Below are 15,498 nucleotides of genomic sequence, written 5' to 3'. Positions count from 1 at the left end.
GCATGAGGTACACTGACCAGTCATCAAATGGAGCCACACGCTCTTAGACTGTCCTGGGCACTTCTCAGACCCTGACCGCTGAGTTTTAGAAATCTAATAATAAACGTCAGTTTGGCTCAGAAAAATTGCTCCTAAGATTTTTCTTTTCCACCAGGAAGACAAGGAGAAACTCCCACTACTGGGCATCCTATTTTTGTCCCATTCAAGTCATTTCAAGTCTAGAGAATTCCTTAGTAGAGATAACAAGGCTCATTTAATCTGTCATGTCAACATATCTTCTGGGAGGCCAAGATTTGGGACTAGCACAATGGGGTCAATATTGACCCAGGGCTAACACTTCAGACCCCTCCCCTGCCACCCAAGGCCAGGAACAGGCTTCTGGGACTCCAGATAAGAGCATTCTCCTCTTTTTGTCTGAATGGCTTGCATATCCATTTATGGCACTTGAACCCTTGGGGGCAGCGGGCACTGGCTTACAGACCTCTCTTCCCCCTTCAGCTCTCCATAGCAACCTTCACCTCACCGTGGTGCTGATTTGCGTCTACTCCCACTGCTTAGGTGAGCTGGGAGCCACCAACAAAAATCCTTCTGGTAATAATAATAAAAGGTAACGTTTAAATAAGTACTTTAAAGATGGAGAAGCACTTTACATATATCATATCTTTCTGTCTTAGAATGTATTGTTTCCAAGGCAGGAGAGCAGTAAAGGCTAGGCAACCAGGGTAAAGTTACTTGTCCAGGGTCACACAGCTAGGAAGTGTCTGAATCCAAATTTGAACCCAGGATCTCTAGACCTGGCTCTTTTGTCTCCCTCAAAAATCCTTAAAACAACAGGAGGGAAAGGAGTTACCATTTGTAGCCTTACCTGGCCTGGCAGTCCATGGTTATAAAATTATAATGACATTTTATATATATAAGGAAAATAAATAATTTTAAATGGGCAACTAGGTAATACAGTAGATATAATGCTACACCTGAAGTCAGAAAGATCTGAATTCAAATTTGACCTCAGACACTCACTAGCTGTATGACAAGTCATTTAACCTATGTTTATCTCCATTTCCACTTCTGTAAAATGGGGGTAATAGTAGCACTGACCTCAGGTTCTGGTGAGAATCAAATGAGATGATTAATTAGAAAGCACTGGCACATAGGAGGCTCTATCTAGCTGTTGTCATTATTAATATAAATAGTCATTAAGCAAGTTTAGCTGGTTATATGGGTGCTCAAAGTTAAGATTTTAATGACACATTTAATATTTTAGAATAACACACTCCTTTTTGAAGCTCTTATACGTTCTCATTTCATGATCACCTCACCCCAAACCCCTGAGCAAGCAGTCAGGGTTAGTGATATTACCTCCATTTTGCAGGTGCCGAAACTGAGACACAGTTCAGGTAACGTACCCAAGGTCACACTGCCGGCAAGTGGCAGATCCAGAACCAGAAATCAGGCTTCCAGACCTCCTGATGGACATTCTTTCCCAACACTTGCTCCTTTACCCCTAGGCTGAATGGCATCTAACCACTCTAGGGGTCCGTAAAGTCAAAACCTATGATGACTGAGTCACTGGAGTCCTTATGCATGGAATGCTGAGCCTGGAGTCAGGAATATGCATCTCCATGAGTTCAAATCCAACCTCAGACACTTCCCAGCTATGTGACCCTGAGCAAGTCACTTAACCCTGTTTGCCTCAGTTTCTTCATCTGTCAAATGAGTTGAAGAAGGAAATGGCAAACCACTCTGGTGTTTTCGCTAAGAAAACCTCAAATGGGGTCACAAAGAGTTGGATATTACTGAAATGACTGAACAATGACTACAACAATGGGAACAGCTGTGTAAATGTAATACTGTTGTATTACGAGCATCATATTCTTCACCTCTAAAATGAGTGGAATTACATTAAATTATGTCTAAGATCACTTTCAATTCTAGTCTTCCCAAGAGAGTGGATATTAGTTTTTTTTTTTGTTTTGTTTTGTTTTGTTTTTTTAAACCCTTACCTTCCATCTTGGAATCAATACTGTGTATTGGTTCCAAGGCAGAAGAGTGGTTAAGGCTAGAAAATGGAGGTTAAGTGACTTGCCCAGGGTCACACAGCTGGGAAGTGGCTGAGGCCAGATTTGAACCTAGGTCCCATCTCTAGGCCTGACTCGAAATCCACTGAGCTATCCAGTTGCCCCCCCCCCCCCGGCCCCCCGGCCTTAGGTTTTAATTCTTCTGAGTGCATTTAGTAGTTCTCAGAAGAAATTACCGAACCTCAATGAGCCTCCTTCCTCATCAACAAAGTGGGGATAATAATGCCTCACAGGATTGCTGAAGGGCTTAAAAGAAATAATATATTAAAGCACTTTGCAAGCCTTAAAGCACTCTATAAATGTGAGCTATGATTATTATTTATTTCTACTTTCTCCTGAAAATAATAATCATAGCTCACATTTATATGGTGCTTTATATACAACCTCATTACAAGCTCTATTTGGCTTTTTAAAAAAAATTTTATATTTATTCTCTTTTTAAGAGCACCCAGGAGGTCAAAAGCTTGCTCAAGGCCACGTGGCAGACAGTAGAAGAGTGGGATTGAGTTCAAACTGGCTCCAGAGCCAACTCTCTTACCCCTAGACCATGCCACCTCCCCCAATAAATATTAAGTCCCCACTGTGTGTCAAGCACTATGCTAGGTGCTGAGGATACAATTAATAAAAAGACAATTGGTTCAGTGGATAGAACCAGGTTTGGAGATGAAAGTTCCTGGGTTCAAATCTGACTTCAGACACTTTCTAACTGTGTGACCCTGGACAAGTCACTTAACTCTAATAGCCTAGCTCTTATGGCTCTTCTGCCTTGGAACAGATAATTAGTATGGGGGGGGGGGGAGTTAACCTTTACTTTATGTCTTAGAATTAATACCATGTATTGGCTCCAAGGCAGAAGATTGGTAAGGGCTAGGCAATGGGGGTCAAGTGACTTGCCCAGGGTCACACAGCTAGGAAGTATATAGGTCATATTTGAACCCAATGCTAAGCCAGGAGTTAAAGGTTAAATAAAAACAAAATAGTCCCTGCCCTTGAGGAGCTTACAGTCTAAAGGGGAAGACAGTATATAAATGGAGGCAGGAAAGTGGAGGTAGGAGGATTGCCAGGGGCACCCTGAATGGAAGCATCTCATTCCGTGAATCTGAAACTAGGCAAGGCAGCTAAGCGGAGTGACGGGTTTTTAAGCCCTTCACAACCTGGCCCTGAGCTCTCATTTTAGCCATCCATGTTCTCTATGATCCAACAATGTTGGCCTTCTAGTCACCCCTCGAACACAACACCGACCTCCAGGTTTTATGCATTTTCATTGGTGAACCCCCATGCCTGGACTTCTCTCCCTTCTGGTGCCCACTTCTGGCTTTCCTGGCTTTCTACAAGGCTCAAGTTTCACCTGTTTGTTTGTCTGTTTTTTGCCTTAGCACCATGCCTGGTATGTACAAAATGAAATGATAAATGCTTATGGACTTCTTGGATGAATGAAGTATAATATCTCTTTAAAATCCCCTTAATAGATCATTGAGGCAGACTGTGTATTTTTGAGTGGCTTTCGCTCCATTTTAAAGATGGGGGAACTGAGAGATGAAGTGAAGATAAAAGGGGAAAAAATCCAAACCAAAAAAAAAAAATCATAAAAGAAGCCAAGTATGTTTTGAGCAAGAATATGAACAAAATCCCCCCAGCAGCTGTCCCGATCTCTACTCCAAGGTACGGGATTCCCATCACATTTGGCATTCTAGGGGGTTTGCTACCTTCCTGTGAGAAGGGCTTGATAAAAGGGATTTGACAGGATTAATCAGCTTGGCTGGGATTAAGCAGCCAGAGTATCAGTTTGCTGAAGAGTAGAGCTCAGCCTTCCAGGCACCATTCATCCAAGTACCTCCCGGACAATGTTTCCTGCTTCCTTCTGGGCTTTGAGTTAGCAGAAGCCAGGTTCCCAATTTCATTTCCCAACCGATGAACTCAGAGATGGAACCTGGGTGGCATGGCTTCCCCCCAGGGATGGAAGTCAGAACTAAGAAGCGGCCGTAGCCCTTGCAGGGAGTGTGCAATGGGAGTGGGGAGGGAGGAGAAGAGAACATTCATGGGACTGAGCTGGATGAAGGAATGTGATAGCAAACGAATGCCCCTCCGTGATCAAGAAGTGAGACCTTTTTTTAAGAGATGACTTTTCTCCCCCACCCCATCCCCCAGCACCAGGCTCTGGAGACAATGGACAATCTATCAAGGCAAGAAAGAATCCCAGAGATCTCCCAGTCTGGGGAAGGGAGCTCCTCCTTCGGATGTTTCCTGGAGAGAATGCCCCCACCCCCACCCCAGTGTCCTATAGGTACCCAAGTACTCACCACGTCCCGGATTTCCCCCTCTTTTCTTCTTTTCCTTGATCTCTTCACTCCACTGTGGACAGAACTTCCAAAGATGGGGGAACCATAAGGGGAGATGCCTCAACCACAGGATCTTAGTCAGTGAATTAAGGAACAGATCCAGGTGCTTCTGTTAGCTGAAACAGATCAGGAAAAAAAAAAAGTGATCCATAAAGCAAATGTCTTTTTAAGAGTGTGTCACTGGGCAGCTTCGAGGATGTGCCAAACTTCCCCTGCCAGGTCTCAGCTCTGGTGGAAAGGGTAGGGGGCGGGGTTCATGTTGGCAGCAAAGACGGAGGTCTCATTTGGCAGATGAGGAAACTCCAGCCCAGAGACTTGAAGTGACCTGTCCAAGGTCATAGAGAGAGGAAGAGTCAGGGACAGGACTTGAACCCAGGCAGGTCCCCTGACTCCAGAGCCAGTGCAGTGCCTCCTCTGCTCCGTGGGCTCTTCTAGACCTGAAGCTACCATCACAACCTGGAAGCTGTTCTCTTGGCGACAAGGAAGGGAATAGTTTTTACCTCTGCGTTAAATTCCAATATATTTTCATCAATCATTCCTTCTCGGCCACCTCCTGGATAGTCATAGTTACTCCCTACAGCAGAACATCCCTACCACCTAGACTACTCAAAGGCAAGGACAGCGGCCTAGAACCCTTGAAAAGGCCCAACCTGGAGGGCGCGGAAAGACCAAACGGTAACCCCTGTCAAACTTGGAGCAAAAGAAAAAAAAATGGAAAAAAATCTCCATTCTGGAAAGAATCCGATTTCTAGTTTCAAGACTGCCTTCAGGGAGATTTCGGAGCACACCTTCCCAACTTCCTTTTTCCTCCACTTGGTATAATCAGAGGGAGCCTCTCCACCCCAACCTCGTCCCCCACGCCCCACCTTCTGCACGCCCGCTCGGGACAAAAGGACCTCAGCCAAGGAGCAGTGGCCAGAGTGGATTCAGAATCCAGTCCCCAGCCGGAGAGATCCGGCAGACTTGTCAGTTACAAACAGGGAAAGAAGGACACGCGAAATAAGGGGATTTCGACCTCCCCCAGCCCCCATCTCCCTCCAGAACCGGGATAGGACCTGGGAAAGGGGAAGGGAGGAACCCCACCTGCCGAGATGTGCTGAGTCCCCGAGAAACTTGGGAGAGGCGGGAGCCTGGCTCGTGGCGACGGGAGGGGGTAGGAATGGGGGGGGAGGCGGTGCAATGACTGGGGAGGGGGGGAAGAAAGGAGCAGGAAGGAGGCAGAGACCCCGGGCTTACGTGTTTGTAGTGTGCTGGCTTCACCTGGCTCAGGTCTGATCTCTGGGTGTGGCAGCAGGTGAGAGCCAGACTCCGAGCACTTAACCAGAGAAGAGCCACGGAGGGAGCCGGCAGGCGGACCCAACTCGGGCTGGACTTCTCTTCTTCCTGGCCCGCTCCCTGGGGAGCGGGAAGGCCGAAAGAAGGAGGCCACCCTCCGCCCCCCTCACCTGGGTGCCACCAGCCATTGGGGGAGACGTGTCTCCGCCCAGCGGCTTTCATCTGGCCGCGCATCCCCAAGCCGGGGCTCGCACCCGAGATGGACTTGTTCTCTTCCCTCCGCAGCAGCCAACGAGGAATCCGGCCACGCCGCCCGGTTCCGCTGTCACCCCTTTGGCAGCAGATGCCCAGCCCTTCCGGGCGGCAGGAACTGGGCCTTGCAGAGAGAGCTGCCGGGCTCTAGTGATCTGCCCCCTCACTGACTGTGTGGTGATTAACTCATTCATTTACATTGCAGAGGCTCACAGCACGTGACTCAGCTTGGTTCCTTCAACCCCGGATCCGGGTGAGTCCAGCGAGGTCCATCTACCGCTACCAGAAAGTCAACGGGGAGTTTAAAACGAGCACGCGCATGCGCGCACACATCCCCTTGCAATCTGGGTCGCTCTCTTCCCATCTGGACATGTCTTGCTGATTATATGGCAAAGATCAGCATTTCTGGTACAGATGGGAAAACAATTTCAAAAGCTTTTCAGAGCAGGCCTGGAGATGGGAGGTCCTGGATTCAAATGTGGCCTCAAACACTTCCTAATTGTGTAACCCTGGGCAAGTCACTTAACCCCCAGCCCTAACCACTCCTCTGCCTTGAAACCAATACACAGTATTGAGTCTAAGATGGAAGGTAAGGTAAAAAAAAAAAGCTCCAGCTCCAATCCCTCTTGGAAACTGCTTCATGAGTTTAAAAAGGGGGTGGAATTCTAGAATCTGGCACCTGATGCCAGGCTCCAGCGCTCCAGGAATGTAATTTTCTTCCTGTACCAATTCTCAATCTCCAGAAGGGTGTACTCCCGCAGGGAAGGGAGTGGAAGTCCTTGGTCTGGAACCAAAAATGAGGATGGAATTTCATGGTGCTGCCTGTGGAATTTCTTCCCACCTTAATTGAGTTGTTTGATGTATGCCTACCTGGGTTTACTGGCTTACCACCTCTCTCTCTCTCTCTCTCTCTCTCTCTCTCTCTCTCTCTCTCTCTCTCTGTCCTTCTCTCTCTGTCTGTCTGTCTCTCTCTCTCTGTCTCTCTCTGTCTCTGTCTGTCTCTCTCTGTCTCTCTCTCTGTCTGTCTCTCTCTCGCTGTCTCTCTCTCTCTCTCTGTCTTTCTCTGTCTCTGTCTCTCTCTCTCTGTGTCTCTCTCTCTCTCTGTCTCTCTCTGTCTCTCTGTCTCTCTCTCTCTGTCTCTCTCTCTGTCTCTCTGTCTCTCTCTGTCTCTGTCTCTGTCTCTGTCTCTCTGTCTCTGTCTCTCTGTCTCTCTGTCTCTGTCTCTCTGTCTGTCTCTCTCTCTCTCTCTCTCTCTCTCTCTCTCTCTCTCTCTCTCTCTCTCTCTCTCTCTCTCTCTCTCTTCCTGCCTTGGGCAATATGAATAGGTTGAAGTTAGGGTTAAAAGTTAAAGTCTTTGGCAATGAATGAATGAAGGGTTGGATGTTCAAGCATTTTTGAAGGTCTGTGTGTCTCCTGGCTTTGGGGCCTCCCTTGTTTGTTCCAGGAAAAGCAGTCTTCTGACCCAGCCCTCCAGAGACCCTTCCACTGATACAGTTGATTGTCTTAGCTTTGGCTCTCTACCCTTGGGCTGAGCAGATTCCGTGACTGAACTCATTGAATCTCAGTCCCAAGAGAGGGCAGACCAGGTGTCCAGTCCCATATAGCCCCACCTACTTCAGGGCCTACTAGTTCAAACTTTGGGCTGTCTATCTGCTCTGTACCCTGAGAGCCCTTCCACTTGGCTTTCACTTTTTATTCTTCCTCTCAGAACTGTAGCCAAATTGTAGCCCATCTGGGCAGGGTGTGCCAATCTATTCCCCTGTGGCTCTATTCCCAATCCTTGGGCTCCCCAGGGCAAATAAAAAATCCCTTTGATGGCCCGTTATTGTTGTGTCTGACTCTGGGACATCATTTAGGGTTTTCTTGGTAAGCATACTGGAGTGGTCTGTCACTTCCTTCTTCAATCATTTAACAGATGAGGAAACTGAGGCTGAGTTAAATGACTTGCCCAAGGTCTCACAAGTAGTAAGCATTTGAGGCTAGACTTGAACTCATGAAGAGAAGTCTTCCTGGATCTAAGCCTGATGCTTTATCCACTGTGGCACTTGGCTTCCCTGAATTCCATGGCACCTATATTCCCCTCCTCTTAGAAGGTAAGCTTCTTGAGGATAGGAACTGTCTCACTTCTGTCTTTGAAGCTAAATAGGTCCTGGCCTCCTAATGGAAGTTTTCATGGGCTAAGAAGCATGGTCTGAGGCCAGATGGATGGAGCGGGTTGTAAAGAAGCAAATTCTCCATCCAGTCTGCTCTGATGTCTGACTGAAACAGCAGCGATTTGCTGCAGAGTCAACACTCAAAGTCTCCAAAGCCAGAGTTTGACTTCTTTCATTCAGGACTCTATAGCTGTGGGCAAGTCCCTTCCCTTCACTCTCTGCTCTCTATCCAATCAGGTGCCAGGGACTAGCCATTCTACTTTGTAAGATCACTAACATATGCCCCTTCTCTTCTCCAACAGTGCCATCACCCTGCTCTAGGCACACATAACCTCACTCCTTTGTTATTGTTGAATCATTTTGCAGTTGTGTCTTCATGACCTCATTTGGGATTTTCTTGGCAGAGGTACTGGAGTGGTTTGTCATTTCCTTCTCTGGCTCATTTTACAAATGGGGAAACTGAGGCAAACAGAGTTAAGCTACTTGTCCAGGGTCACACAACTAGGAAGTATCTGAGGCCACATTTGAACCTAGAATCTTCTTTCTTTCAAAAACCCCTGCCTTACGACTTTAAACTGATAGTAAGTATTGGTTCCAAGGCAAAAGAGTGGTAAGGGCTAGGTAGTTGGGGTTAAGTAACTTGCCCAGGGTCATATAGCTAGGAAGTATCTGAGGTCACATTTGAACCCAGGACCTCCCATCTCTAGGCCTGGCTCTCAGTCCACTGAACCACCCAGCTGCCCCTCATTTGGGGTTTTCTTGGCAAAAATACTGGAGTGGTTTGCCTTTTTTTTTTTCTCTAGCTCATTTGACAGCTAAGAAAACTGAGATAAACAGGATTAAGTAACTTACTCAGGGTCACACAGCTAGTAAGTGTCTGAGGCTGGATTTGAACTCAGGAAGTAGAGTCTTCCTGACTCCAGGTCCAGCACTCTTATCTACTTCACCACCTAGCTGCCCCTACCATGCCTTTAAGACCTATAGCCATATGAAATCACATGTTTCCCTGGGTCTTTTCTTCTTTGTGTTAAGTATCCCCAGTTGTTTTTTCTTCAATCAATCCTTACATGAGAAGACATCCAAGAGGTACCATGACTAGAGCACTGGTCTTGGAGTCAGAAAGACCTGAGTTCAAATGCAGCCTCAATTCAAGATGAAAAATGCTATCTGCCTCCAGAGAAAGAACTGCTGAAATCTGAATGCAGATTGAAGCACACTTTTTCTTACTTTCTTCATTTTTCTTGTTTTATTTTTTTGGTCTATGTTTCCTTTCATGTCATGACTAATATAGAAATGTGTTGTGCATGACTACACAGGTATATCCTATATCAAATTGCTTTACCTTCTCAATGAGGGAGGAGGATAGAAAGGCAGAAAGGCAGGGAGAGATTTTGGAACTTGAAAATTTTAAAAATGAATGTTAAAAACTTTTTTTACATATAATTGGAAAAAACCAAGATACTTGGGGGGGGGCATCCAGCCTCCTAGTAGCTGTGTGACCCTGGGCAAGTCACTTAAATGCCATCTGCCCCAGTTTCCCACCTATGTAAAATGAGGATGAAAAAGCAAACAAAAATAAATAAATAAAATAAAATGAGATAATCTTAGCATCTACTTCCTAGCACTGTTGTGAGGAGCATATGAAATAATAATTTCAAGGCATTTAGCTTGGCACATAGTAAGTGTTATATAAATGTTAGCCATTATTATCATTATCATCATTATAGCTATTAAATGACCCAAGACAGTGTGGTAGAGTGGAAAAAATTAATTTAGCAGGCAGCTAGGTGGCACAATGGATGGAGAGGCAGGCCTAGAAATGGGAGACTCTGGATTCCAATCTGCTCTCATGTGCTTCCTAGCTGTGTGACCCTGGGCAAGTCACTTGACCCCCCATTGCCTAGCCCTTACCACTATTCTGCCTTGGAGCCAAATCACAGTATTGACTCGGGGATGGAAGGTAAGGGTTTAAAAACAAACAAACTTAACTTAAACTCTGGGTCCCAAGTTCAAATCCTACCTGTGTGGTTTGCATAAGTCTTTTCTGGGCCTCAGTTTCTTCATCCATAAAATAAAGGAGTTGCCCTAGATCCCTTCTAGCCCTATGTCAATGATCCTGTGACCTCTAGGGCAATTTCCAGTGTTGAGAGTCTCTAACAATAAATGGTTCAACATTTGAAACTACTGGGTTATGCTTCTCCTCACTGAAGCAATCAGAGAATATTGGTGCTCCCCAGCAGAAGAGGACAAATTTGGATCTGGAAGAGGCCACCAACAATGGCCTGTTCATATTACAAGAGAGAAAACAGAAATGCCAAAAAGTGAAATGTGTCTACGGGCACCCAGCTGGGAAATGTCTGCGGCTAGGCTTGAACCCAAGCCTTCACAGTTCAGTACCCCATCTGCTCTGCTCTACAGGCGAAATAAAGGCAAGAATGCGGTTGGGTGGGGTGGGGTGGGGTAGGGTGGGATGGTGTTACTCTTCTCCCATGGCCAGTCCAGCCACTGGTACCGCTCTTTAGCTTGAGTCAAAATGGAGAGGGCCAGGCATCAGCGGGGTCCCTCAGACTCATGGGTCTCAGTCAGCATGCCCTGGTTTCGAACCTGCAACCCATGAGCCCCGGGAATTCGGCTTGGCGCCGGAAGAGCTACTCCGGCCACTGAAGCGCCTTGAGGTTCGAGGAGGTGTCTGGGCTCTGGAATCATCGTTTCACCACCACGGAGTGGCTCGGGGCACAGAAATCACGCGCCAGGTACCTAACCGTACTTCAGTTTCCTCAGCTGTAAAAACGAGAAGAGAGGATTCGACGGCTTCTCAAGTCCCTTCCAGCTACATTGGGACGCCAGGAAATAAACGTTTCTCCGCGGAGGATGTCCCCCGAGCCCCGACAGCCAGGGAAATTGCCTGAAACCAGCTCGGGACACCATGATAGGTGTGGCAGAAAGGACAAACCCTTCCCGGCATTCTCTGTCAGAGAAGACCAGAGCCGTTTGGACCTATTGCAACATCCAGAGAGCCAACAGCGAGATCAGAGAACAGCAGAGGGCCAACCAGGAAAGATAGAGATCTACTTGTGGTTAGAAATACAAACACATTATGATTTCCTCTACACGTTTGGGCAAAGTGGCTGGAAAACGGATGCAGGAACTCTGACACCTTCACCTGCTGTGCCCGGTGGGGTTAGCCGGAGACCTGGGGAGAAGCAGGAGGGGCGGAGGGGTGGGGGCCCGGGGAGAGGACCCAAGGGAGCCTCTCCTCTAGGGTCACCTTCAGTTTGTCACATGGGGGCCAAGGCTTCCTGGGTAGCCTCCTGGTCTAAAGGTCGTCCTAACCTAACCTCGCTGGGAACAGGGGGTGGGAAGGAGCCCAATTTAGCCATCCTTCGTTCCTCATTTATAAAATGAAGGGTTGGACACATTAGCCCCTGTGGTCTCCTCTACTAGCTATAATAATCATAATCATAAACTGATGATTAACATATGCTAATATTTATGTAGCACTTTACAGTTTGCAAGGAGGCAGCTAGGCTGTGATCATAAATTCAAATCCAGCCTGACACTTACTAGTTATGTGCCCCTGGGCAAGTCACTTAACCCTGTTTGCCTCAATTTCCTCATCTGTCAAATAAATCACGGAAGGAAATGGAGAACCATTCTAATGTCTTTGCCAAGAAGACCTCCAATAGGGTCATGAAGGATTGTACATGATTGAACAAGGTACTTTTATACATATAAATATGTGTGCATCTCACCAACTATATGTAATCTCATTTTATTCTTAAAACAGCTCTGGAATATAGATGCTATTTATAATCTCTGTTTTACAGATGAGGAAATTAAAACAGAAAATGGCTAAATGACTTGTCCAAGGTCACACAATTAATGTCTAAGAGGGGGTTCAAACTCAGGTTTTTCTGAAGCCAAGACTCAGGCTATACCAATATGTCATCTGTTGGTCTCTAGAACTGGGCTTCTTTTTTTTTAATACTATTTTATCCCTCCCCCATTTACATGTACTTTTAAAAAAATGTTCACTTTGTAGAGCTTTGAGTTTCAAATTCTCTCCCTTCCCCCCCCCAGACAGTAAGCAATCTAATATAGATTTTACATATGCAGTCACATAAAACATTTTTCCACATTAGTCATTTTGTAGAAGAGACATCAAATTTTAAGAAAAGGAAGACATAGAAAGTGAAATATAAATATAGTATGTTTCTGCCTGCAATCAGACTCCATCAGTTCTTTCTCAGGGGGCAGATGGCATTTTTCTCATGAGTCTCTGGGATTGGCTCGGATCACTGCATTGCTGAGAAGAACTAGGTCATTCATGGCTGTTCATCAAAAAATATTCCTCTCACTGTGTACAATGTTCTTCTGGTTCTGCTCATTTCACTTTGTATCAGTTCATGTAAGTTGTTTTTTTCCTAACCCTTACTTCCATCTTAGAATCAATACTGTGTATTTGGCAGATGGGTGGTAAGGGCTAGGCAATGAGGTTTAAGTGACTTGTCCAGGGTCACACAACTAGGAAGTGTCTGCAGGTAGATTTGAACCCAGGACCTCCAGTTTTCAGGCTAGGCTTTCAATCCACTGAGTCACCCAACTGCCCCCATGTATGTCTTTCCAAATTTTTCTGAAATTATCCTGTTTGCCATTTCTACTAACAATAATATTCCATCACAATCATATACCACTACTTGTTCAGTCATTCTCAAGTTGATGGACAACTCCTTAAAAATTTCAGTAGAACCTCTGAGGGGTTTGTGGCCAGATTTGGGAGGGGGGAGGTCCATGTCCTTGTATAAAAAAAATTATATATTTCATATAATTGGTTTTCTTTGTCATTCTACACATTTTATTAAAAACATTCAGAGAAAGGGTCCCTGAACTTCACCAGATGGCCAAAAGGGTCCAAGACTAAAAACCCTTGCTCTAGATCAATGATCCACAGCAGGAATTGGGGCAGGACCCCCTTCTCAACCACACACATACACACCCACATACACTCATTTATTAAAGATCTTGGGAGTAGGAGCAGCTAGGTGACTCAGTGGATAGAGAGCCAGGTCTAGAGACAGAAAGTCCTGGGATCAAATTGGACCTTAGATACTTCTAAGCCATGTGACCCTGGACACGTCATTTAACCTTGTTTGCCTCAATTTCATTTCCTGTGAAATGAGCTAGACAAGGAAACAATAAACCACTCTAATAACCTTGCCCAGAAAACTCCAAATGGAGTCACAGTGATAACTGAACAACTAAATTAATCAATTAACTAATTAAGAAAAAGAAAAAAAGAGAGGAGGGGGAGAGAGACAGAAAGAGAAGGAGGAGGGAAGGGAGATACAGAGAGAGGGAGAGAGGGAGAGAGAGAGAGAGAGAGAGAGAGAGAGAGAGAGAGAGAGAGAGAGAGAGAGTGCTAGGTGACTCAGTGGATTGAAAGCCAGGCCGAGAGATGGAAGATCCTGGGTTCAAATGGCCTCAGACACTTCCTAGCTGTGTGACCCTGGGCAAGTCACTTAACCCACATGCCCAGCCCTTATAGGTCTTTGCCCTGGAACCAATACTTAGTATTGATTCTAAAGTAGAAGATCAGAGTTTTAAAAAGACATCCGTGCAGTATAGGAGGTGAGGTGGGAAAATGGGATCTTCTTCCTAAAGGGAGGAGCTGTTTGCTCCTGGTTCTTGTGGTTTGCAGATGGTGCTGGATTTACCCAACCAGGAGCCCATGCCATGCCTGAAATCCTCTCAACAGACTGTCTATTGCACACAAACAACATACCCAGCCAAGCCCTGAAGCCTGGCTGCTGCACTGCCTGCCAGTCCATGTACCATCTGAAGGCTGGGATGGCTGCCTTTCCCCTGAGGCACAAGGGGAAGAAGGCCAGCTTCAGGAACACTTGCCTTGCCTTGCCTTGCCTTGCCTTGCAGCCCCAAAGTAACAAAGAGAGCTCGTTCTTAGAAGCAAGAAGCTCCTCTTCACATAGCCCCCTTTATGTTTCAGGTGTTCTCTTCTCTCCTTCAGGAGAGTCATTGATCCAGGTCTAGAACCAATCTTAGAGGCATCTAATCCAATCCTCTCATCTTACAGATAAGGGAACTAAGTCATAAGGAAGTGAAGTGATTTGCCCAATCATGAAGAGGTAGTCAGTGTCATCAGAAGGATTTAAACCCAGGTGAAAGGCAGCCATGACCCAGAAGTCAGAGCACTGGGCCTGGAGGCAGGAAGATCTGAGATGAAATCCAGCCTTAGATACCTCCTAGCTGTGTGACTTTGGGCAAGTCGCTTAACCTATGTGTGCCTAAGAGTCAGCTAAGAGGCTTGATGGATGGAATGCTGAGACATAGAATCAATAAGACCTGAGTTCAGTGGAATATTCCTCAAAATGATGAACAGCATCTAAAACCATCAGCAAACATTATCTGTAAAGGGATAAGCTAGAAGCTCTCCCAATAAGATCAGGGGTAAAGCAAAGATCCCCTGTGATCACCACTATTATTCAATACTGTACTAGAAATGCTGGCTATCACAATAAGAGAAGAACTGAAAGAATTAGACTAGGCAATGAGGAAATAAAACAATTGTTCTTTGGAGATGATTTGATGGTATGCCTAGAGAATCCACCAAAAAAACTAATTGAAACAATCTACAACTTGAGCAAAGTTGAAGAATATAAAAAAAAAACCCCACAGAAATCATCAGCATTTCTCTATGTTACCAATAAAGCCCAAGAGCAAGAAGATCTGAGTTCAAATGTGACCTCAGATACTTCCTAGCTGTGTGACCCTGGGCAGATCACTTAACCTCTGATTGTCTAATAAAAGCAGAAGGAAATGGCAAAACCCTCCAGAATCTTTGCCAAGAAACTTCATCAATAGCTATGGTCCATGGGGCCATGAAGAGTCCAACATGGTCTTCCCATTGGCTTCTGCTTCTCCCAACTAGTCAGTGCACCACTCCTGCTCAGTTCACATATTTTACTAGAGATCATCAATGGGAGAAACATTAAAATAGCCAGATTTCAATGGTTTAGATGCTAACAACTCTCATTTCAAAGCTATGATGAATTCACTTAATATCTTCTCCTGCTCATGGTGGTCCATCCTGAAAGTCATTCTGCCTACAATTTAGATGCTGTCATTTATTGCAATGGTACCATGGGAGGGTTGGGAGGAAGAGGGACTTCCATCTGACATCCAAAGTCCTTTGGGATTCCCATAGATGAAAGAGCCAGTCATGAGAGTCAGAGACTTGGACCTTCACGAGGACTTGCTATGGGATTGCTACAAATTTTTAGTACTTCTCTCAACCACAGTTTCCTCAATGGTGCAAAGAAGAAAAGACTCTTCCCTCTCCCTGCACACTCCAATGCTTCAAGAATCAGTTTGCATGGGGTAGTC

General features: G+C 45.7%; 1 protein-coding gene across 5 annotated transcripts in view; it reads right to left on the bottom strand.

Annotated features, from left to right (window-relative positions):
* PAK6 (p21 (RAC1) activated kinase 6) overlaps positions 1-15,498 on the bottom strand; it is a 101,193-nt gene that overhangs the window by 55,983 nt on the left and 29,712 nt on the right. For 2 of the 5 annotated variants that reach the window (XM_056810259.1, XM_056810261.1), the window contains one exon: positions 4,379-4,533. The gene's annotated coding sequence lies outside the window, so the exon portion shown is untranslated. Of the gene's footprint in view, positions 1-4,378; positions 4,534-5,653; positions 6,898-15,498 lie in introns of those variants that run through there. The other 3 variants (XM_056810260.1, XM_056810262.1, XM_056810263.1) reach the window with 3 other exon arrangements.

The sequence above is a fragment of the Monodelphis domestica genome, chromosome 1 (assembly GCF_027887165.1).
Source record: "Monodelphis domestica isolate mMonDom1 chromosome 1, mMonDom1.pri, whole genome shotgun sequence".
NCBI lineage: Eukaryota > Metazoa > Chordata > Mammalia > Didelphimorphia > Didelphidae > Monodelphis > Monodelphis domestica.
The sequence above is the reverse complement of the archived record's forward strand: the minus strand, read 5'-3'. Positions and strand labels throughout refer to the sequence as shown.